Source organism: Nyctereutes procyonoides, unplaced genomic scaffold (genome assembly GCF_905146905.1).
Source record: "Nyctereutes procyonoides isolate TBG_1078 unplaced genomic scaffold, NYPRO_anot_genome, whole genome shotgun sequence".
NCBI lineage: Eukaryota > Metazoa > Chordata > Mammalia > Carnivora > Canidae > Nyctereutes > Nyctereutes procyonoides.
The window spans coordinates 25,644,250-25,668,381 of NW_026575126.1; the positions used below are offsets into that span (position 1 = coordinate 25,644,250).

Below are 24,132 nucleotides of genomic sequence, written 5' to 3' on the forward strand. Positions count from 1 at the left end.
GCACGTATAATAGGATAAGAGTGACTGGCGATTAGTAAGCTCTCACACACATAGATATAATTATGTTCCTTTTAAATTAGTGGTTATCTTTAAAAAAAAGTGCAAATCATTGATACATTTGATGTTCTGTTTTTCTCCCACCCCATAACTAATCTAGCAATAAATGCTATCAGCCCCACCTCTGAATTACCCACTGGTTTCCCCAATTTCTTATGAGTTAAACTGCTATCACTGTCTTAGTTTGGGTCCTCCTAGAATCAGAGCCTGAGACAAGAAACTGATTGCAAGTGGTCTACTTGAGAGAAGATTCCAGGAAACACCAGTTTGGAAATGAGGAGGTGAGACAGGGAAGGGAAGAAAGCAAACAAAGAGTATTTAGAAGCAAGTTAATACTATGAGTAATGAGCTCAGTCCTGCTAGGGATTCTGGGAGCCAATGTAGGACCCATGCCTCAGAGCTATCCCACCCAGAGGTCAGGAAACTGGGGCATGGAGAGGGCATTATTCATAGTTTGAAGGGTGCTCAAAGAAGCCTTAGTTCTCTGGGGACATCCTGCCTTTCCAATGTCATCTCACATCCTGTCCCTATATTTCAGTCTGATACAGCTATATTTTATCAAATGTAGTAAAGCAAGAATGACTGACACCCTCACATAATTCAATTACTCAAATGACTTTCCTCAAAGAGGCCATTTCTGATAATCCTATTTAAAATAGTGTTCCATTCCCTTTAAAAGACAAAAATTTATTTAAAATATTAGCAGTCCTTGTCCTAGATCAATATATTCAGCAAGTCCATGAATGGTTATAGAAATTAAGATCTAGACATTATGATTTATACAAATCTTTTAAATTTTTATTCACCTGTAAAATGGGGATAATAAAATCTCTACCCCAGGGCTGTGAAAATTGAATAAAACTAGATAAATATGCTATAAATGTAAAACAAATGTAATGTTCTTATACTTATTTAACATTTAAAAATATATATTTTGTTCTCAGATTCTCCAGATCTTGTTTTATTTCATTTTTCATTTTCCCTCTTTAACCATTTACTTTGGTTGTTTTGTTGTTTACTTCTCAAATTCCTTCAAATACTTTATATGCCTCACCATCTCTTACATGTCTAATTTGGTGTTGGCTCTATTTCTCCATGACTTCTCCGTCATTCTATTTCTAGCTCCCTTCACATCCTCCTCTTGGGGGATTCATTCCTTCCTCTGAGCACTCTGCCAGTATTGTCTCTCCTGTAGCTTGAAGCTAACAAGACCCTGAACTGCTGCTTCTCTAGGACCTTGGAGCTTAGTGTTTTGTCAGCTTCAAGCTGTTTTGGAGAAAGTGTTGGCTTATTTCTCAGCTGTAGCATTGACTTAGCAAGTCTTTCTTCTAAACTTGTAAATAATTCATTTTAGGTCAAGTTTTTGCTACCAGAAACTTTCCCCAGTAAATAACAAGTTTCTTTATCTCCTGTAAGAAAGTATGGTTTGGTGGTAATAGTGGTAAGCAACTTATTAATAAAAGATAAGTTCTATAATAGGAAGGCATAAGCCTTCCACTTTGGTACAACACTGATTTTGCTACTATTTTTTTGATGGCAGCAAAGAATCACAGTGGTAATACAACTTCCTGACCTTTACAAAGCCTGAAAATAAGGAGTATTGTCAAAAGCTTCAAGAGATAAGCTCAACCTCAATGGGACACTAATACTCCTGTTGTTTCAGTATGTTTCATTCTAGTTTCTCTAATAACTGAAATAATTGAATAAATAGAGGTAGCTGACACAGCATCAAAAAATTAAGTATATAACAGACCTCTGAGAGTAGCTTACCAATTCTCATTTGGCTGATACAACACCTAATGGAGGTAATGGTGATTCCAGACGAAATCCCCAGTTGCTTCAAACTCTCAATGTGTGAGCCACTGCAATGATAGGACTGGGATCAGGGAGTCTGGGACATTCTTCTCATCTCCCCAAGCCCGGAGGAGAAATGGCTGCAAGGCACAAGAGGGCACAGATCCTCTTCTGACCAGCAAAATTGAAAGCCTAGCCAGCCACAATCAAACCAGCTCAAAGCATAGTTTATTTCCTCTTGTCAATCTCAACAAACCCTATTTGTTGCTGGCATTTCAACAAGCAAGATTTATTAAGGGTGAAATGTCAGTCTTGGGCTTTGCTCCACCTTGTCCCAGGTCAGTAGGCAACCAAAGTGGTCATTTTAGCAAGTGGCATTTTGTAATCATAAGCGCTTATGTGAAACCAATCTGAGAAATGATTTATGTTGACAAAGAGTAAGAGAGCAATTGCATAAAGCAATAAAGAGATGGACAAAAAAAAAAAAGTGCTTCTACAGAGAATTCTATTCAGAACTACAGAGAATTCTATTCAGAACTAAGCCAAAAGAGTTTCATGAATGAAAGTAGATACAGATTAATAATATTTCTATGTTTATTCAAGAAAAAGGACACACAGACACATATACCACTAAAAGGCAAAAGGATTTGAAAATAGGATTTTCTTGAAATATATTTTGCAGTTTTGGACAAATGTATGCTCTTTAAGGTTATGAGCATAGGAAGACAAATTTGTGACAAGATCTTTGTAACACAGAGGATAAAAGATTCAGAAAAAAAACTATAACATTAAAAAGATGCAAATAAGAGTATTAGAGCATTTTATGGATAACACAGTTACAGTTTTTAAAAATGATTTTTAAAGATCCCTTTGAAAATGAGATTTGAATTATACATAAATATAGCCACAGGGACGGACTTCTAAAAATTCCATACTGCCACTCAATTGTAACCTAAAAGTAACACCAAGAGTGTGTAAGCACAAGCCCATGTTACTTCTTCCACAGTAAAAATAACTAATATAACAGGGAGGGAATGAAAAGAGCTGGCAATGCATTTCCCCCCCAGCATATCAAGCAGGTTTTCATAAGGAAGCTGTGGTCATCAATCACTACCTCATTACCAGCCCGTCATCTGGGCTTAGGCTAAATGTATCCTGGCTGGCTGCCATACTAAATGTTCAATGAAACATCCTTAAGGCTCTCTACAAGTTCAGCTCAAGTCACACATGCTATACATCAAAGGGGAACATTAGCGTTATCATAGCTTAATAAATAGTGCCATTCTGGCAAAGTAATCCTGTGTTCTAGAGCTATCTACCATCCCTAGTATTACACTGCTTAAGTAAACAATCTTGCTGTCTCCTGTGAGGTTTATTTAACAATAAATGCATGTAGAGATAATTAGTCATACTACTATAGATACACAGATATACTGCCAAACCTGCTAAAAAGCTAGACATGAATGAGATTAACAAAATATTTTAAGACACAAAATAATCGGGGAAAAAATCTCTCTTGGAATAATAGTCACATCTATCTATTGTGATTTATCATTCATGCTTGGCTCTCACTGAAAAACTTTTAAACCAAATAATGGTTCCAATCCTACTTAAGAGTTTACAAGTTCAACCGGTAAAAATGTTAGGTGGTGTGGTCTTTACTAAAATGGCTACTCACTGTCCTTAGTCAAAACAATAGTTCCAGTATTTTTCTTATACATATAGGTGTCTTTACTCTTATTTGTATAAACTACATAAGTAGGCTTGAGGATGGGCTTTTTTTTTTTTTAGCATAAAATGTACAAAATGATTTGAGAGAAGTCAACATTTTTGCTACTGTTGGTTAATCTTAGTTTGGTCTTTAAAGCCTAAGGACACAGATAATGTGCACATTACCAAGAAAAATGTCCCTGGCTTCTTTCAGGTTTTAAAAATATAAGTAATTCTAACACAAAGTGGCAGGTATGCTTTTTTAACACTATCAGATTTGCTCAAGCCACACAGATTTCTTTGGTTTCCTTGCTAATTACATGCTTTTGAACAGGAGCATCCACAAAATAAGTAAATAAATAAAAATCAAATAATAATAATAATAGTTGAGAGATCTGAAAGGTAAAACTAAAATGTGAGGTCAAACATGGGCTATATCAACAATAAATTGCATAAAAAAAAAACAAGAAAATATTTTGTGTCAACCGTAAGACAAGATCATCTTGGACCAGAAAATGAAGCAGAAACGCAAAATAGCAAGCAATATTAAACCGCACATAGAATAAAGGGGACTAAAAGTAAGATGAGGGATCTACTACTGAAAGCCTGAGTCTAGAGTAGGCCTAGCCTGCTAGGAACAAGTGCCCAAATCCATTGCCAACCCCCTGACTGGCACCGTGACAGTTTAAAATGTAGGCCTAGTGAGGATGGTTAGGCATAGACAAGGCTCTTTACTATTGATCAAACCAAGACATCAGCCACAATGGGCATTAGATCATTAGGGGAAGAAGCCTCAAACATAGTAAGATGTTAAGGAGGAAAGGCTTTTCTTCTGACCTCTTAGGTTCAGTAATTAAGGGACTGTGAATTAAACTAACAGAAGATGAATTAACAAGAAAAAAAGTCATAAAATTTTTATTAATGTTTACATGCACAGGAGTTCACAGAAAAAGAAGTGAAACCCAAGGAAGCAATTAGACTTGGGGCTTACATACTCTTTTGATAAAGGGAAAGGGGGTTTTGTCTTCAAGGGAGGATAAATTATGGAAAAGTGACTAGAAAACATTATGGGGAAAATAAAGATAAAGGTCATTTTATTAAGGTCTTTTCATGTGTTGAATCCCTTCTCTGGTGATAAGTGTTGTGCTTCCTCCTTAGGGGGGTGGGAGACAGGAGAAGCACCTTCACAAAGGGAAATTTATGCTGTTATTTGCCAGATAAAAGGACAGAACAGAACTCCCTGCAACTATGATTCTCAATTGTTTTCAATTCAAAATAATTCTTAAGCCAAAGTGTCATATTTTTGAGTGACATATTCTGATCCCAAATACTTGATTCAAGACTAGAGTCCTAGAGGAACAGGTGAGGAAACTGCAAAGCAACTAGATAGAGAGGGGAGAGTACAGATGAAGAGAAAGAGGAAAGTAAGACCAAGATAATTTTTTTGAATCCTACTTAAAATGAATCTGAGAAAAACCTTAAAGCATGTAAAGGGTTCTAAAGCTATTTGAGGAAACCAATTAAATCAATATATGAGCCAAGAATTCACAAAAAAATAATTCTTAAAATTTTAATGAAAACATTATACTAAGTAGGTCTAAGATGCTCAAAATGATACAGAGACTTTTCTTAAACCACTGACTGATGACATAAAGAGAGGAAAATTAGAAAGGAAACAACAGATTTTGGGGAAAATGACACAAGATAATGGAAATACAATATAATCAATAAAAAAAAAATAAGTAAAAGATAACTCTTGCTGTGAATATGCCAAAGAGATCATTGGTTAGGATACTGAAATACCCCATCAGGCAGAAGACAAAAAGGAAAACAACAAACAAACAAACATGAGCAAGCAGGTAGAAGATAGGAAAGATACCAAAACTAAAATGGAGAGTCTAAAAAGCCCAATTTGAAAAAAAAAAAAAAATAGTAAGCATTTTGCAGTATTTAATACTAGAGGCCAAAGTGGACACACGTGTTTCCACAAGGCTTATAGAATAGTGTCAGAACAAAGCCTATTCATGTCTGGTTGTAGTAGAACTGACAATAGGAGGATTTTTAGGGACAAAGAGAAGCCCCTTAGGACCAAATCTAATCTCCTCCATCTCATTGCAATTGCCTGAAATTCCTTTAACTGGAGACAAAGCCTTTCAATCTATAGCTAGAGATAAAGGGCTTAAAATGCAAATAACCAGGGAGAAAGAATGTGTTCAGTCCATGCTCTGTTTACTTAGATGGGAGTGTTCAAAAACGTGAAGAGGCACAAAGCCCCAGAAGAGATGCTGTTGAGGAGAGCAACACTTTGAAGAAAGAGGCTAGATAGAATGGCACTGCCTTCAGGCCCAGACTACCTGGGCCCCTTGCTCTAGACTTCAAAAGGCATAGACTTCAGAAGACATTGCTATAGCAATGTGACTCTATTCCACAGGGTGAGGAGTTCCCTGGAGTTTAGCTATGGCTTACCTGGAATCTAAACCTCTCCTCCCATTTAAAACCCTGAAATTCCTTTCCCCAAAGGCCCAAGACTGCTTCTTGGGTCTGCAACATCTTCCTCATTCCATCCCTACAATGACAAGTCTGCACACCAGGTGCTAGGGATAGCCAGAGTGCAGTTGTTGGTGTGGGAAGCAGTTATACTGCTTACTTCTTCAGCTCCACCTCCATGGGCTTATGTGTGACCCACAGTTTAAGACCACCAGGGTAGCCCCTGCCCAAGGAATGGATCTGCTTCCAAATTGCCTTGAAGTTATCTCTCTCCAGTTATTAAATACATGGATGTGTTTCTTAATCAATTAGCTTGGAATTCCTCAAGGACAAGAAATATGAAGCCTCAGAGCAATATATTCTATATTGTATAATAGAATATATTTAAAAATAACTGTCAAAGGAGAACCCTGAGTGGCTCATTTGGTTAAGCATCTGACTATTTACTTTGGCTCAGGTCATGATCTCACGGTCATGAGATCAAGACCTCTGGCAGGCTCTATGTATGCTGAGCATGGGGCCTGCTCAGGATTCTCCCTATGGGGATGCCTGGATGGCTCAGCGGTTGGGGATCTATCTGCCTTTAGTGCAGGGCGTGATCCTGGGGTGCCAGGATCAAGTCCCACATCGGGCTCCCTGCATGGAGCCTCCTTTTCCCTCTGCCTGTGTCTCTGCCTCTCTCTCTCTGTGTGTCTCTCATGAATAAATAAAATCTAAAAAAAAAAAAAAAAAAAAAAAAAGGATTCTCCCTATGCTCCTCCCCAGCTTGCACGTGTACGGGTATACATGCTCTCTCTCTCTCCTAAGTAAGTAAATAAATAAACAAACAAACAAACAAACATCAAAGAATTTAAAAAGAAAAATACTGACATTAGCATTAAATCAATTCAACATGCCTAAAGTTGAAATTGTCACAACGCTCATAAACTAGATTCTCTTCTGACTACCTCAGTTTCTGTCAAAAAAACAGCCAGGCTCCTTTAGCATTATTCTTATCTTATTCCCACCTCCTTACTCCAAGCACTAGGTAGTTGCTAAGCCAATCATCAAAGTAATAATATCAATATAATATACATATAATATTAATAATATAAAAGTAATAGTATCAATCAATCAAGTCATAATATTGATCCCTTCCATCCTTTCTTTCCATTTGCCTTTCCATTCTTATGGGCTCTCCTCTTTTTCAGGTCTCCATCCCTCACCTCTGTAATGGATTATAGTTATGCATACATGAGCTGAATCTCGGTTCTACCAACTATGGTTGTGTGATATTAGGTAAGTCCCTTGACCTTTCTCATTTCATAGATTAATAAAACATAGATTAAAAAAAACTCTACATCAAATAAAACTGTGAGAATTTAGGAATAACTTATTTAAAGTTCTTGATGCTTGACAATAATACCTTTAGGATTACTTACAGATTAATTACTTATTAATTATTTTTATATGAAAGTGGACACGGATAAGTGAAGACATAATATATAAATTACCATTTTTATCATTATTATTATCATCAACAGCAAAGTTCTGCTTCTTCTCATACAACTCTTCCTCTGCTCTTAGATAAATAACCATTGTTTTCCAAATGTTAACTTTTTCTCAAAGGACTTCAATGACTCCCCAAAAAAGTTTGAAATCTTTGGTGTCTGTAACAAGTGGAATTTTCAGATTCTTGTTAATCTTACACCAGACATGAGAACTCCTCTTGGTGAGGGCATTGCCCATCCTGTGAATTCTCTTGACAAACCTACTCAAAGTCAGTTAGAAATCCCAGGTGTATGAATAGACAACTTGGCACACTGTAAAATGCCAAGGAGAACCATTCATAGTGTGAAGACCCTTTTGAAACCCAAAGTTATATAAAGATTGTTTTGAGCTAATGACATTTGAGATTCAGCAGATAAAGAAAGAAATCCTCTCAGAGTTATCCCTTGCTGATTAAAAGCAGAAACTTCTGGGAAATCAGGCTGCCATAAGTTCTATCTTTGGAGTGGCTTCTACAGCCAGGAAAAAAAAAAAAAAAAAAAAAGAGAGAGAGTAAAACTACCAAAAATTCCCCTCATGGCCATAAATAAATCAGAAAGATCACCATACTTGCAAAAACAAACATTATTACAAACTTCATTATCTCTGGCTTATTCTCCTAAAATCCCACTTCTTTCCTAAAGAGATCTACTTATTTTTCCCATTGATGCCTTTTCTCTTCTACTCCTTTCTTCCCCATGTAGTTAGGAATATAAGCTTCTAACTATAGCCATTTATTGAACTAGCTGCTTCTTTTGCTGGCTCCCATGTGTTTGCAAATATACCTTTTTTCTCTCATGAATCTGTCTTTTGTCAATTTAACTTATAGGTCTCCAGTCACAAACCTAAGAAGGTAAAGGAAAGGAAGAATGTTTCTTCCTTCCTAGCAATACAAAGTGTCCTAACGTTGGCAAGGATACAGAAAACAACACAAAGGGCTAAAGGGCTTTGCCTGTGCCTGAGACCAGGTGAGGATTTGCTTTTTGTTTACAGACAAAAAAAAAAGTAGAGGAGGCATAGGGAGGAGGAGAAAGGAAAAAAAAAAAAAAAGAAAAGAAGAAAAAAGTGGAAAGGGAAAATAGAGAAGTAGGTGTTTGTTTGAAGCCAACAAAAGAGTAGCTAAGACTTGGTTCAATAAAGGGTGTTGGCCAGACAGCTAAAACAAATTTTAGGAAAGATGATGTCCACTATGCTTTGCATTCTTTTTTTTTTTTTTTCATTTCTTTGGCACATATTTCTTTCCTATATTCTACTACATTATCTCAAGGAAATACTAACCTCACTGATGGAGTGTGTGAAATTCTATAATTAAAAACTGACTTGAAAGCATGGTATAGGACAGAAAAGGCAAGCAGCTTTGCTAACAGAGTCCTCTATATTTGGAATGCATTCTATCTAAACAGCAATTTTTCAGTGCCTAGCATCATCTCTCTGAACTTGCCTCATGAGCCCTTGGTATTCACTCTAAGCACTAATACCTAACACTAAATACTTACGGTGTTCCAGAAAAGGGGCTGCTTGCTTCTGCTTTCTTCCTTGCTCTAAACATCTAGAACAGTAGTTTTCATGTGGAAGGGAAGGCAGAGTTAAGAGATAAGTATTTCATGCGTAACCTTTTTCCAAATGCACACACTTTCTCCTGACCCCCAACCTAGTGCAGTGGGATTTGAGGAAGAGAAGAACATAAACATGGTACATCACCATGTCCCTTTAAATTAAACTCCCACTTTTCTTTCATTGAGAACTATGTCCTAGAAAGTTATGTGTGACAGAGTAAGACAGGCGTGTTTTTGCATGTGTGAGTACTTGCTGCAGATTGCTAAATCACCTGGGAGAAGCTGCTTTCTAATAGAAGACCATCCATTTGTTTACCAAATCTTTATTATTGATGACATGGGCTAAGCAGCTGAGAAAATTCAAGAATTAAGTATAAAGCTCTTGATACTGTGTGAGGGATAAGCTTCATTTTGGGAGATGATATTATAACGGATTCAATATATACTTTTGAAGGGTTAAGCACATATTTTTCTCCAGAGAATAGCTCTTGGATTATGCTATTCAATTGTCAATGTAGTAAGGCAAATCTTATCTGCAGGCAGTGGATGAGGCTGAAAGATATGGATACTGGGTTGCTATGGACCAGCTTTCTGCATTTAATTGTGTGGCTCAAAGAAAGTTTTAAAATAATTTAATCTTCTTTTCCTCATTTATAATATAAGGATAAGACTGTCTATTCTCAGGATTGCTATAATGATTTAAGAAGACATTATATATAATATATATGTAAACATTTAATAAATGCTCATGACTCTCCTCTTGATAATGCCATTATCATAAAATAAATGTATGTGTACTAAATTAAAAATACTATTCTATTACCTTCTGTTGTCTACTGCCCATGACTCAGACACTAAACAAAATTACTGTATTGTACTCAATATTAATTGTTATTTTGTGCACATATATTTAGTTGCTTCTTCCCGTACTGTCTTTTCTTATCTATTATATAAGTTCTGGAAAAAAGAAATTGCAAGCATTGTGCATTTTCAAAAACATAAATAAAAAAGTTGAATTTTCTGAAAGTTTAAAAAATCTCCCGTTTTAATGATCATTAAAGTGATGTGCTATATCAAATAGTCAATGGTCTCATTAAAAACAAGACAGCAGTCTTAAAGTCTGTGAAGCTGGGGCCTTGATTTCAGTGGTGTATGTGTGTGTGTATTTAATTTCATATAATTGGTAAGTAAACAAAGAAATAAGATTTTCAGCTATGACATTGATTCCAATTATCTCATTGTTAATTTGAGAAGCCCACTGGAGGCTTAAGATCCATTAAAAACAGTATGACCAAATTAGATCCTTAAACACACGTATGCATCACTAGACAATGCTTGAAGTTCCTATGTAAGTCAACGTGATTTCTGAGTGATATTGATAAGGTCGATAGTCCTGTGAAAGCTGGTTCTTATGCTATTCAACCTAATTGAAACATAGGGATGGAACTATATTCTAACATCACAAGGAGTTAACTATCAAAACAAAAGCAACCCAAGGCTATCAGTCATCAGAAAATATATCCCTTTATCTAGTCTGCATATATAACTGACAATTCATTAAAATATTTAACTATATATAAATGAAGTCAGGTTACATAGTGACTTGCAGGATTTAAAAAGTACAAATTCTCTTTGTACTTGTTTTTAAAGAAAAAATTACTAAACAGGAACATGGCATTTTCTAAGTCCTCTTGTCACATTTAAATTTTCTTTGGTATTTACATTCAGCCCCTTGCAGAGGCATTTTTATTTACATATTTCTTTTCTGTTAGAAGTTGATCTGAGTCTCTAATTGTACCAGCTGTATAACATGGCTGAACCAGTGTGAGAGGTTCCCTGGCAGAGGTAGTGAAATTACGAGAAGGCCTGCATTTGCAACAACTGCCACTGCTATGTGCCTCCTGACCCTTAGCATTGAACCATGCATCATGAAAATTTTCCCTGGGTGAATCAAATGGTCACTTTTACAGAAAAGTCACAGAGGCCAATACAGTGACAGAAGAAAAGTGTGACTTAAACTTGACTCTGTTGCTCTAGCTGTAAGGTCTGAAAGTTAGTTTAAATACCTTGTTTATTATTGCCTGTTTTGACTTTAAAGGGTCAATCCCCTTAAAGCCATAGATCCCAGCAGTGGGCCTTCTAACATAAAATGCTTATCATGAAGCCCATGCTTCGCATCTCCTTTTCAATTTGAAAGGTGAATTTTAGCTTCCTTGTCTTTCTTGGATGAAGACTATGACTGCCTGGCTGACACATGGATGGAATGTAGAAGACATAGGCATTGCTTTGCCTGTCCTGTCTTGCATGGGGATCAAAACAAATGATCCTCCCTTTGAACACAACTGATTGGATGGAGGATGAATGCCTAATCAGGCCTAAACCATGACCAATCCACCCAGATCCTATAAGTAGTCAGCCGTGGGGAATTTGGGTGAAACTTCTATTGCAGAGGGTTAAGGACTCCTTTTCGAGACATGTACAATAAATACATGTAAAGGTGAAGTGAATGACATGGAATGTAGACAGCAGAACCAAAAAAAAAGGAGAAAGTTCAAATATAAAAGCAATTTTGGCCACCAAGGAATAAAGAACTTCACTTCTATTCCTGAAGCTTTCTAGTTCGCAGTGAACCTAGAAACGTATCATTTCCTATATTTTCAATGAATCACCCTTTACTTGAGCTAGCTGCAGTGGCTTTCTGCAAAGGAGACTACTACTGAGAATAGCAGCAAACATATTTATTGAGTATTTATTGGCCCTCTATACCTGTAAAGTGGGGATATTTTACCTAGAACATCCCAACAGCCTCCATCTCTAAGATGTAACAAAAATAAATAAATAAATGAATAAATAAATAAATAAATAAATAAATAAAACAATTTTATATGACTACAAAAGGTCATGTTATAAATTCTTCTAATTTGCTTTCTGCTTTTAGTTATCAGGGTTCTACATGTTGCAAAATTTTTGTATATACATCAGATGGTAATGCACTACAAAGTAAAAACACATGTTTTTATTTATTTTTTAAAAAAGATTTTATATATCTATTTGAGAGAGATAATGAGAGAGAGCTTGAGCTGGGGGGCAGGGGAGGGAGAAGCAGGCTGCCTGCTGAGTATGGAGCCCAATGTGGGGCTTGATCCCAGGATGCTGGGATCATGATCTGAGTCGAAGGCAGGAGCCCAAATGACTGAGCCACTCACCTGTTTTTAAAGGAAATTATTTCTAAATTACATTTTGGAATAGGTAATACATTCATATATTCAAAGATAAGATATAAAAAGATATATTGTGAAAAGTCTCCCTTCATTGTTGTCTCTCCCATTTTAAACTTTTTTAGATAGCATCGTACGTATGATTTTTTTCATGCATACACAAATATTTTTTTAAGATTTTATTTATTTATTCATGAAAGATACAGAGAGAGAGGCAAAGACACAGGCAGAGAGAGAGACACACACAGAGAAGTAGGCTCCATGCAGGGAGCCGGACGTGGGATTTGCTCGCGGGTCTCCAGGATCACGCCCTGGGCCGAAGGCAGGTGCCAAACCGCTGAGCCACCCACGTGTCCCCATACACAAATAAATATTTATTTTGCCCTCATTTTTGGTACAAATGACAGCATATACTGTTTCATACCAACTTTTCTCACTTTTTTCATCCATCTCAGCATTTTTTCTCATCAGGATACAAAGATCTTCTTCACTATTTTTTAAAACTTCCTAGTATTCTACTGTGTAAATATACTATAATTTATTGGTTATTAGCTAGTCTCTCTTGATGGACATTTAGGTTGTTTCCATTACTTTGCTACTACAAACAATCCTGCAGTTAATAAGATAGGAGACACATCATTTCATGTACATAAAATAATTTCCCAGAAGTGGAATTGATGGATTTATATAAACATTGTATGAGAGTGTCTGTTTCCTTACAGCCTCATCAACAATCTGCCATTCTGAGAGATAAAAATGGTGACTCAGTGGAGTGTTATTTTGCATTTCTTTTATTATGAGTGAAGTTTAGTATTTTTTTCAACTGTTCAAGGGTTCCTTTTCTGTGAATTGTGCTGTTCTACCTTAGTGGACCCAATTCCAACATTGGCCAGAAGGCAAGGAAGTCTCCTGCCTCAACAACTCTAAACAATTCTCACTCAATTTAATCCTGACACCATCTGCCCGGGATGATATCAGATTTGTTAAGGCTTCATTCCTAAAAGCTGCCCTCCAGGCCTCACTTTGGCTGTTATCTGTGCTTCTGACCAACTATGGATTTGAAAGTTCCAAGGACTCCCTCCTTCGGCTTCAGACACTAGTCACAAGTGCACATTATTACTTATACTCCTGACCAACTAACTGGCTATGAATCAGAAGTTGCCAAGACCTCCTCCTCCTCAATTAATTCACTAGAGCAGCTCATAGAACTCAGAGACAACATTTTACTTACTACATCATTGATTTATTATAAAAAGATATAACTCAAGAACAGCCAGCTGAAGAGATGGATAAGGTAAGGGTATGTGCGAAAGGTGTGGGGCTTCCATGCCTTCTCCAAGTGGCCACTTTCTCTGCATCTCCACATGTTTACCAACCCCAAACCTCTCTGGACCTAGTCCTTTGGGTTTGTATGGAGACTACATTACATAGTCATGACTGACTAAGTCATTGGCATTGGCTGATGCAATTTCTAGTCTTTGTCCCCTCCCAGAAGTCAGCTGGTGGGACTGAAATTTCCAACCTTCAAATTTATTGCTTGATTCTTTTGGCAACCAGCCCCCCATTCTGGGCTATCTACAGGCTTTTCAAAAGTCACATCATTAACATAACAAAAATATCTTTATCATCTTTATCATAGAAAATTCCAAGGATTTTAGGAGTTGTGAGCCAGGAACCATGGACCAAGACCAAATCTAAGAAATATCTTCTGGCCATCTGAATGACCAAATATATATTCTTATAAATCACATAATTGAAAAATTACTTCATTCTCAATTTAAATTATTTTTTTTAACTATAAGTGTCTGAGTTGGGAGTTTAAACCCTTGTTTTTTTTAATTTTTTCTTTTTGTTGATAAAGGTATTTAAGGCAACACATTTTTCCACTCATCCCTGATTTAACTGAATTCCACAAAATTTTATTTGTAGAGTTTTAATGTCTCCCTCACCTTTTTCTACAGACACTATTATTTTGGTTTGTATTCCCTGTTTGCTCCAAAAATATATAGTTTAAAGGAAGTTTCTTCCTCTATATTTCTTATTTGGAGGGTTTTGTTGTTGTTGTTTAAATAGTGATTTTTTTTTTTACTTTACTTTACCAATATATTGGTATTGATACTATTATGTTTTCTTTTGAAAATATACTGAGGGGTGCCTGAGTGGCTCAGTTGGTTGAGCGCTGACTCTTGATTTCAGCTCAGGTCATGCTCTTGGGGTGCTAGGATCAGGCCTTGCTTCAGACTCTGCACTCAGCATGGAGTCTCCTTGAGATTATCTCTTTCCTTCTCCTTCTGCCCCTTCCCCTGCTCACTCCAAGTAAATAAATAAAATATTTATTAAAAAAAGAAAATACATTGAGTTTTTTAGCTTAATAATGCTCATTTACACATCATACTTATCTATAAGTTATAAAATATAAGAATGAACAATATATATTATGTATAAAACATATATAAAATATTCTATGGGTGCTTTAAAGGAAGATTTCTTTTCAGGGTACAGAGTTTTGTTTGTATGTTTTAGCAATTGATTATTATGCTATTTAAGTCTATCACACTTTGTCAACTTCTGCTTGGAATGAGTGTGGTGTTTGTGTTTCCTAATAGTACTGTGCCAATTGGAAATTTGCTGCTCTTGGTACTAGCTTTTCAATAGTAGTATATCTTCTTTGTGATGTTCAAACATCCAGCGTTAGAAAATGCCCTTCATTTTTTATTTAATTGCTTTTGGATTGAATTTTACCTTATCTGTTACTAACATCATGACCACTTGCTTTATTTTTTTTTATTTATTTTTATCTTTTTTTTAAAAGATTTTTTTTAAATTTTTATTTATTTATGATAGTCACAGAGAGAGAGAGAGAGAGAGAGAGAGAGAGAGAGAGGCAGAGACACAGGCTGAGGGAGAAGCAGGGTCCATGCACTGGGAGCCCGACGTGGGATTCGATCCCGGGTCTCCAGGATCACACCCTGGGCCAAAGGCAGGCGCCAAACCGCTGCGCCACCCAGGGATCTCTATTTTTGCTTTAATTTACATTACCACCCTTTTTTTTTTAATTTTTTTAAATTTATTTATTTATGATAGTCACAGAGAGAGAGAGAGAGAGAGGCAGAGAGAGAAGCAGGCTCCATGCACCGCGAGCCCGATATGGGATTCGATCCCGGGTCTCCAGGATCGCGCCCTGGGCCAAAGGCAGACGCCAAACCGCTGCGCCACCCAGGGATCCCTATTACCACCCTTTTATTTCAACCTTTCTAAATCATTTTCTTTGACACATATCTATTGAATATAGCATAGACTTGAGTCTTGACTTGAGATGCAACCTCAAGGATTTGATTTTGTTTTGTGTTTTCTAATGATATAGCCAATATAGTTGGTCAGGTCAGTCATACTATTTCATGGTCTTTTATCTAGTTTTTTTTTTTTAAGATTTTATTTATTTATTCATGAGAGACAGAGACAGAGACAGAGAGAGAGAGAGAGAGAGAGAGAAAGGCAGAGGCCCAGGCAGAGGGAGAAGCAGGCTCCACGCAGGGAGCCCGACGTGGGACTCAATCCCCAGTCTCCAGGATCACACTCTGGGCTAAAGACGGCGCTAAACCACTGAGCCACCTGGGCTGCCCATTTATCTAGTTTTATCTAATTTTTTATTCATATTTTCCTACTTAGTCTGCTGCTTTTTAAAAACTTTAAATAGGTATTTCTTTTGATATTTTTATACTAATAATATAATACCCTCAATTTGCTAATTTTAACACAGAATATATAGTTTCCTAATTTTAAAAAAAATGATAAGATTCCTCCCTCCAAAACCTAGTCTCTATCAACTGACTTTTAGCCAATATTATTTTCATTCCTATGTTTTATCCATTAACTATTTAAAGTGCTTATACTTCTATTAAGTGACTTGGTCAGCTTTAAATGATTACCTCGAGATTAAAGATAAAGCTCCACATTCCTTTTCACTTCCTCATTTCTGATATTATTATCATTTTGGAATTATAAGAGCATATATATAAGCATATAAAAATCTTATATAAGTATAAGAGCATGCTGCATTCACATTGTACTGTCACCATAATCCCCACATTTGCTTTACACTTAATTGTTCAGTTATATATGTGTAGTGTTCACTAACACCTTGGCAGAGTTTTTAGCATCTTTTCTAATTGAGAGGATTTTGTTGTCTAATAGTTTCAAGAATGGTCTACTGGAAACAATCTTTCCTGAATTCTTGAATGTCACTCATACCTGAGAGTTTAGCTGAATAGCAAGTATTGGTTCACACTTTCTTTTCTTGACTATCTTGTAAGTTTCACTTCAGTGTTTTCTATTGATGCTGCTGAAAAGTATGAAGTGCTATCTTAAGGGTGGCCTGATATTTGCCCCTATATGTACAAAGAAATTTTTATTATTTAAAATCTAGTAATTTTCCTAGGATATTTCAGAGTCTAAAGTATTCCAGGGAAATTTTCCCTGGCAGGAGTTTCAAAATATAATTTCCAATGTTTTATTTCATGCATAGAGTTTTGTCTTGAAATATTACTTCAAATATTTGTTTTGTTCCATAGGAGGGAGAGACTCTCCTTTCAAGAGACTTCAATTATGTGTATGCTAGATCTGTTCCCAATAGTTATTATTTTCTCTTTCTATACTTTTCCTTTATCTGAGTCATTTTTTTTCACTTTTCTAATTTTCATATTAAATGTCCCTTGCACTGTTTTTTAAATCTTTATTCATTTTCATTCTTTCCATTCTGTCTTCATTTCAGTAATTATATCGGTTTTTGTCTACATTTTTCCTTTATTTTGCCAACTCATTTTCCATCTCCTATTTTCCTGCCTTGGCTCTGGCATTTATGCTTTATGGCTTTCGCTCATACAGGTGATACTACGTTAAGTTTTCTTGTTTTAAATAAGTAGCAAAATATTTATTCATTATTTTTATATATTTGATTGCAATATTTTTTTCTGGGGAGTGTAATTCATCTACTGGTAAACTTAGTTACTCTGTCCACAGTTATACTATTTTTGTTTTAATGTCACAGTATTATCTTACTCCTTATCACCTAATGAGTTGATTCTATTTGGATTGGTTATTTACAGGATGTTCCTGGAGAGGGGTTATAATGAGGGGCAGAAGCAAGGCAGCATTACAGGATTACTACTCCAAAATAGGATTTTCTCCTATTTTGTTGCCACATAGACTGACTACTTCCTGCAAATATGGCTTATTTGTGTTGGATTCCTTGAGTAGTTTCATCTGCTCAGTTTTTCTGAATAAAATCAAGTATCAGGAAAGTTTTTTGTTTGTTTCCTTTTTGCTCATCCCAGATTCCATACCTATTCATGCCGGAGGGCAAAGTGCTACCCTGAGATTTACCACTTGTGTGCCTCCTAAGACTTTGAAATACTTGTTTCACTTTCTCCCCTATTGTTTTTGTCTGATTTTAACAGCTCTTGGCAGTTCTCAATTTACTTTGGAGTATACCAGTTATATTTCTACTTTTTAAAAATTACTCTCTGATTTTATTGGAAGAAATGAGTTTGAGATATTTTGCCATTATTGTTGTTGTCTTTAAGGAGAAATAAGAACTCATTTACTAGAAAATAAAAATTTAAACATTTTGGTGTTCTATTCATAGAAACAAAATTAAATTAAATCTTAAATTTTAGCATGATTTTATACATTTTATTCTAGGTAAATCTTACATTCGGTTAGCCCAAAATAATGGGGAATAAATACAGAACACCCAAATATTTATCTGATTAGTTCCAGAAGACAATTTCTCTGGAGCTGAGATACCATGGAGAGGACCATGAAGAAAACAACAAGACAGTATAATATACAATTTTTATTCTAATATAATATATACCTATATAGCATGGGTATCTTACTAAAGGCAGATAATTTTAAATTCAATATTACACATGTTTTCAAAGACAAAAATTTACATATTTCAATATAAAATAGAACATGGAGCACAGTTGCATTCAATGCTACATCTTTTTTTTCAATGCTACTACATCTTTATAATTTTTCTGAATGAGCCAAAATAATCTTTGAAAGATTATTTCAAACTACTTGTTACCCAACCATATTATATCTGCATAGTACCTTTGTATAAAAATGTAACTCCTGATAATAAATATATAAATTAACTCTACATTTGAAGTTTCTAATAAAATATTAAAATAATTACATTGTCAAGTACTACATCACATCATAACCAAAATTATGTCCAATAAGGAATTACCAAAAAAAAAATCTCCTCATAATCTCTTCTATTTTTCCCAACTCACGCATTTGATTTCTGCCAATTATACACGATTCAATTGTCCTTTCTTTTCCATTCATTTTTATTTTTATTTTTATTTTTTTTAATAATAAATTTATTTTTTATTGGTGTTCAATTTGCCAACATACAGAATAACACCCAGTGCTCATCCCGTCAAGTGTCCCCCTCAGTGCCCATTCATTTTTACATCTTCATTTCTGCTGCTACTACCAAAGCAAATTTTCATTATATTTCACCTTGCCTATGGCCTCATAGAAACATAGAAAGTTACTGTTAAAAGTAACCTTGCAATCATAACCAGACCATTGAGTATCAGGTCCGGTTTTAAGTACAGGTATTACTAGATGATGGTTTGAGACTATTAGGATATTTCTGGTCTTGCAGTAATAGACGTAAGGTATCTAGGTGAAGGGATTCATTATGGATTCAATCAATTGCAGCCATCATTCAAACACCCAGTCTCAGATAGGACTTGGAAATTGTTCTGCAGTTTAGAGTGAATGTCTGAGGCACTCTAAGCAAAACTGATCTAAAACTAAGGTAAAAATGGGCCAGGACTAAGTTAACATAATAAAAATAGAAATTAGGGAGCTGGGATTTAAAAGCAATTCGATGTCTATGGATCATCTCAATAGTTATTATGTCTTGTGTTTACTAGGAAACTGGATACTTGGGGAATAAACTTTTATTTTCTGTTCTATGATTATGGTTAAGATTAGGGTTTTGAGAATGAAGTTTAGAACATAATTACTAAAGGAAAGTACTCATATAAAGAGAAAGCAGGTAGAAGGAGAAATAGAATTAGAGATTACATTGATTTATATCATAGGAACACGTAGTTTTATTCACTATTAAAGACTAGGGATAAGATATAATAGCTAACACAGGTTAAGAATTTATTTTTTGCCAGGTACTATTCTAAGTATTTTATCTGTATCAAATCACCTAATCCTTTCTATGATCCTATGAGATGATTACATTATTTTTCAGACTTGAAGTTAGGAAGACTGAAACAAAGAGTTACTGAGTAACTTGTTCAATAACAAAACTGATTTTAAAACCAGGTACAATGGCTCTGGAATCTTCAATCATGATAATTTGGAATACAAGATTGTTTAAAATTATACATAAGCATATAACTTCTGCCGGAGGGCTGACTACTAACTCTGTCTTTGGCCTGCCATCTTGTTCACGTCCACTCAATGACCTCCTTAGGAGCTGCATGTTCCAGGGCCTCTGGAGGTTGATGTATGTCCTGAACAAAATGCAGGAAGGCTCATTCTGATTCTCCTCAAAGTTGTTTGGATAACTAGCAGAGATAACATAGTTTCTAACCCTCCACACAGATGGTGCCAAGAAGTCTTTTAAATACTAAAACCTGACCTCAATGGCCGATGCACATATCCCCACTCTATAAAATCTGTGGATTAAGGTCTAGACTTTGCAGAGAATAGCTGTGCAGTGCCTGGATTGCTGTCTGCCTGATACCCTCTGTTGCCCTGAATAAAACTCTCTGTAAATAGTATGGAGTGGCTTGCTTTGCTTTTTGGACTAAAAATGTCTTCTCAGTTTGAAGAACACTTTACTGTCCCTCCTCTATCTTCTAACACTTCTGCTATCTCATTTGAGTCTGACGGGAGTTATTACAGAACAATATTCCTGTAAGAAACTGTCCATGTAGGGATCCCTGGGTGGCGCAGCGGTTTGGCGCCTGCCTTTGGCCCAGGGCGCGATCCTGGAGACCCAGGATCGAATCCCACATCGGGCTCCCGGTGCATGGAGCCTGCTTCTCCCTCTGCTTGTGTCTCTGCCTCTCTCTCTCTGTGACTATCATAAATAAATTAAAAAATTAAAAAAAAATAGAAACTGTCCATGTAGAAAAATTGTTCTAAAAGAGAAACCATTTGAAAAAATTTACTTTTCCTTGATAACATGCACATTTTGTAATGTATTTACATAAAAAATCATAAGAATCTTTCCCATCCTTGTATGTATGCCCTTTTGCAGATGACTTTGCCATTTTCTCCTCAAGATTCAAGGGGTGTCTATTACTCTGTCTCCATTGAATCTGGGTTTATCTTGTGAATTACCATGACCAACATAATGGGGTGAGAGTAGTACATGTGGCTTCCTTGGCTTGAAGAGGCCTTGAAACTTGTACATTCATTCTTTTGGTACAAGGCCACTTTGTGAACAACCATAGGTAAGCATCCTTAAGGGTGAGATCCATGTTAAAAGAGACACCACAATCCAGTTTTCCCTACTGAGGCTTGAGATGCTGGGACTCCAACCCCTAAGCAAACCCTAACTGTTTCCAATGCATGTAACAACATCTGACACCATGGGGTGGTAAACTTCCAGCTCAGCCCAGAACAAATTAACAACCCTCAGAATCATGAGCAAATAATTTAATATTTACTGCCCAGAATCTAAACTGTCTCCTTCAAAAGCACACAGGTATCTTTTAGCATGCATTAGTTTTGCTCATATTTTTATTATAAAATAACATAAATTAAATCTCTTTTCTTTGTTACCTTGAGATTCTTTCTTAGGACAGGAGCTGTACTAACAGTGTAAGTTGTTAAATTTTCATCCACTATGAATAGCTCTCAATACTGACAATTAGCTTCTAACTGTATAAATCATCAAGTACTTCCTTCTGTCCCCACAGCTAGCCTACAAAATGTCCCTGCAATGCTAAGTTAAAAGTATAAAACTCAGGGAAAAAGTAATCTTAGGGAGTCACTGGTTGGTGTTCAAATTTTCTTATGAAAAACTCAAGTAAGGACATGGAGTCTACTTATAACTATGGGCCTAAAGCTGCACTCAATTTTATGGGAGATGAAAACTGAGAATCAATTTCAGCTCTCACAATTAATATTTATAAGGGTTATAGATTGATGCATAATTATCAAAGTTCTCACATATGCCATTTCTTTTCATCCTCATATCAACAATCTTGCATTTAGAACCCGGGAAGAGTGCCACCTGTCCAGGGTTGCAGATTCAGTTTAAAGACAGAGACAACTAGAAACCAGTGTCTCATATTTTTTTCTGAATTCTTATTAGGTTCCTACTAAGTATGCCCTGGATCTTAATTTTGTTTTACATATGTTATATCTACATAATTAGGAAGAAGAACATATCTCTATATGTTCTTTGATGTTAAGGAGGTTAGGCTATATTAATATTTGACATCTTATCAAGGAGTTCTAAGAAAACTCCTAAATCTAGAAGGTTTGTATTTTCATATGTTTGCCTACATATTTCAGTTTAATTGAGGAAGCAATTTTTAGTCTTTAATTAATTGGAACTGTAATTATTCAGCCTGGAGAAGTCAATTTAATGAAGATTTTCAGCTACACAAGGAGCTCTCAAGATGATCATGCCTATTTCCACTTAAAAACTGATTTATAAGATAGCAAAAAGAGAGGAGAAAAACATCCTGACAGTGAAGGTTAGCACATTTTAGAAACTAGAAAGGTTACAGAAATTCTTTCTATGAATGCTATTAAATCTTCATATTTCTTATTCTAGTTATAATCTTGTCTGTACATGAATGTTACTTAAAACATAATGTTTATTTTCCTATTTTGAATGATTCTGTCACTGGAAAGAAAGCTTTTAAATCTGATCACATTATTAATCATGTATATAGTTTAGTAACAAAACAATGGTATTAAAATTTTTTGACATTTCTTTGGAGTTAAATTTTGAAAATAAACTCAAAATATAAGAACATTCTATTGCCATTGTCTTATTGCCTGACAAATACCACTGTGTTTATTTTTTTAAGATTTTATTTATTTATTCATGAGACACACAGACAGAGAGGCAGAGACACAGGCAGTGGGAGAAGCAGGCTCCATGCAGGGAGCCTGATGAAGGACTCGATCCCAAGACCCTAGAAGCACGACCTGAGCCAAAGGCAGAACCTCAACTGCTAAGCCACCCAGGTGTCCCACCACTGTGTTTAATTTAAATAGTAGTTAAGATTTAAAAAATAATTCTGAGTTAAATATAAAAGGGGGAGTAGGGAGTATCAAAAAGTAAGAGGAAAGATCTCTTATTTTTAGGTCATGATCACTCTCAGGGAACAGAGAAAATTAACACGAGTGTGGCAAGAGGAGGGAAAGAGATCAAAATAAGCAAAGATTTGTATTCCTGTAAAGAGTAGAAACAAATGTCACCATTTCCTGTTCTTATTACTAAAATCTCTTAAATGATTTTCTCACCTCCAACTCTTCCCTCCACACATCTGACAAAGTGATTACTTTAATATGCAAATATGATCATTTCACTTCCCAGTCCAATTTTCTGGCATCTCCTGCCACTCACTTCCTTTCTTCATTCTCTCCAACCTCAGCTAGCATGATTCTTCCCTTGTCTCCCACTCAGGAAAGAATCCCTTGGAATGTAACCTCCAAGACTCTTATATTACTGTATCTCTTTTCAAAATGTTTCACTATGTGATACCTGGTATATTTAATATCTATTTCCTACAGCCAAGCTGCTCCTTGAGAGCAGGGACTATGCCTGTTTTCTCCAACATTATGTTTCCAGACCCAGCCCACTGCCTGGCACAAAGGAGGTTCCTCAGCACTCTGTTGAATGAATGTAGTTGCTATGAATATTTCCATTCATCTATTCAATTATTCAACAAAACATTTAATAACGATTTAGTCTATGCTCAGTCATGGTCAAAAGGCATGCTGAAATCTTGCCCCAATTCAGTTTCTAATTTATTTAAAATTACAAATACCTCTATAAAGTTTCATAATGTTCTCCAAAAAACAGATTTTTCCTTATAGAACTTAGTTTGCTTCTGATGGTATTTTTTTTCTAATCCTGTTGATCTGAAGAAGAGATTCTTCATAGTTACAACATCCAAATTTGCAAAAGTGCCTTTTAGGAGTAAGTTAAATAAGTAAATACATCTCATAAACCACAAAAGAAATAATTAGTAGTCTTGATGGCTTAACTCTCCTACAGACTGTTCCAGTTTCATTTTCACATTGTTTTTTGTTAGGTATAACCCATTATGACTATTATCAGGTTACTAATACCTTGAAAGAATTTGAAATCTTATTTTCCATAAATAATGATCTCATATATGTGAAATATGATGTAACTATATTTAGAAAAAAGGTATGATTTTTAACCAAGCAACAGTGAATGATTCAAGGTATGTGTATATGCACACACACACAAATTACAGCTCCAATAGCAGTACCTAAAATAGTATCAATATCTTCAATGCATTCTGTTATTTATCATATGTCACCTAACTAAAAATTGTTCAATCATAAAATGATAGATTATTCAAATGTCTAGTTATAATAGTTGCAGTGAAAATCCTTAACTCTGAGCATTTGATGAGCATTCAATTAAGACCCTTAAGACTTAAAAAAAAAAAAAGACCCTTAAGACTTCAAACCTTATTTCTGTTTGGGGACCACTGTTTTAAGTACCCACAATTTATTCA

At 35.5% G+C, this 24,132-nt stretch overlaps 1 protein-coding gene across 1 annotated transcript in view; it reads right to left on the reverse strand.

Annotated features, from left to right (window-relative positions):
• The window catches only part of DPYD (dihydropyrimidine dehydrogenase), an 802,527-nt gene that overhangs the window by 495,288 nt on the left and 283,107 nt on the right, over positions 1-24,132 (reverse strand). The window lies entirely within an intron of this gene.